Here is a 2060-nt window from a genome sequence, read left to right as displayed (position 1 = left end):
AAGTAACATATATTAACATGTATGGACAAATTTCATAGATAATTATATGTAATAATGTAAAATTATATATAATTTTATATAATTTTACATAATTATGTATGAAATCTTTTTTTGGAGATGGAATATATCCAGACATATATTTATATATATTTTTTAACATTAAAAGTACGTGCGTAGAAAATGAAAGTTATTTATACACGCATTTTACAAAAATTTAATATTTATCTGACATATGCCCTATATACCTGACATTGCATCATATTTTCGCTTCATATAAAAAATTGTGAGTGCGTATGTAGAAAATTAAAGTTATTTTGCACGCAGGAGACATTAGTGAATATTACGAGGCCATCAGATTACGACTTGAAGAGCTACATACAAAAAATAGTGAAAAATACAATTTGGTTGCACGCGTGCGGACGTGTATCTGGGACCCGATTCCTGACGGCGTGCGAGTGAGATGCAATGCGAAGAGCCTCATAAGGCTGAGTTCCCACTTAGCGCGTCACGCGTTGCGTCGTCCATCGCGGACCAATAAAATCGTCCTATTTTATTGCCTAACTTTACGACGAATAAAATGGGACGATTTCATTGGTTCGCCAAGGACGACGCGACGCGTGACGCGCTAAGTGGGAACGCACTCTAATTATATATAATTATGTATGGACAAATTTTATATACGATTAGGCATGAAAAATGTTTCATCCAATTAGGATTTGATATACTACAACAATATTACTGTAATATTATAGTGCAATATTACAAAGTAATATTTCGATAATATTATTGTAATATTACATTATAACATGTTATATTCGTTGTAATATTACAATATTACTACGATACTACTGTGATATAATATACATGAGATATTCTCCTCATTGTTATAATTATAATATGTACTATAAGTTATAAGACAGTGAAAAAAAGTTCAGATAAAAGCCAGAAATTCATTTTGTCAAGATCTGATCAGACATAATCAGATATAACGTTATATATGATTAAGATATGTCCATATATAATAATATACAGGGTGAATATTATATACCTGAACACCTGAATATCTCGAAAACAAAGCGTTGTATAAAAAAATGTTAAATAGAAAAGTTGTAGGGTTTAAAAAGATCTATTTTATGATATTAGCAGTTTGACCTTGAGTTGCGTCATAAAGATCAGGTCAAGGTCACAATGATGTTTTTAAATGGATACCCCCATTTTTTATTGTATATTCTTGTAGCTTATCTCGAGAGCTTTCCAAAACACTATACTTAAGTATTTTTTCGTTAAGTACTTTTCGAGTTAAGAGGCTTCAAAGTTACGCTCTTTAGCATTAGCGCGCGTGGATACCGTAGTGACGAGCACGAACGCGCGCTCGTATTAATAGTAAATAGCGTAAGGCTGATGGCCTAAAAAACGTAACGTAATTACGTGCTCTCGTTTACCGCGCTTGTGTTTACGTTTTTCTCTGCCTTAGCTTACCTTAATCGGCCGGATATGATTTTCCTCTTGCCTTAATCGGCCGCGCGCTAATGCTAAAGAGCGTAACTTTGAAGCCTCTTAACTCGAAAAGTACTTAACGAAAAAATACTTAAGTATAGTGTTTTGGAAAGCTCTCGAGATAAGCTACAAGAATATACAATAAAAAATGGGGGTATCCATTTAAAAACATCATTGTGACCTTGACCTGATCTTTATGACGCAACTCAAGGTCAAACTGCTAATATCATAAAATAGATCTTTTTAAACCCTACAACTTTTCTATTTAACATTTTTTTATACAACGCTTTGTTTTCGAGATATTCAGGTGTTCCGGTATATAATATTCACCCTGTATAATCATATATAAAATTATATATGGTATAATATATAACCCAGATAGCCAAACCTGTGCGAGCAGATTTTACGCAGAGTCTGTCAACAGTATCTGTTGACAGAATGGCAACAGACTGCACACAGAAACTGTTTTAGCAGTCTCTGACGACAGATTGGTGACAGACTGCGCGCAGAGCCTGTCGACAGATTCTGACGACAGACTGACGGCAGATTGCGCGCAGATTCTG

The sequence above is a fragment of the Odontomachus brunneus genome, unplaced genomic scaffold (assembly GCF_010583005.1).
Source record: "Odontomachus brunneus isolate Ranch 3 - 2012 unplaced genomic scaffold, Obru_v1 Obru_scaffold_161, whole genome shotgun sequence".
NCBI lineage: Eukaryota > Metazoa > Arthropoda > Insecta > Hymenoptera > Formicidae > Odontomachus > Odontomachus brunneus.
This window is presented reverse-complemented; position numbering follows the sequence as displayed.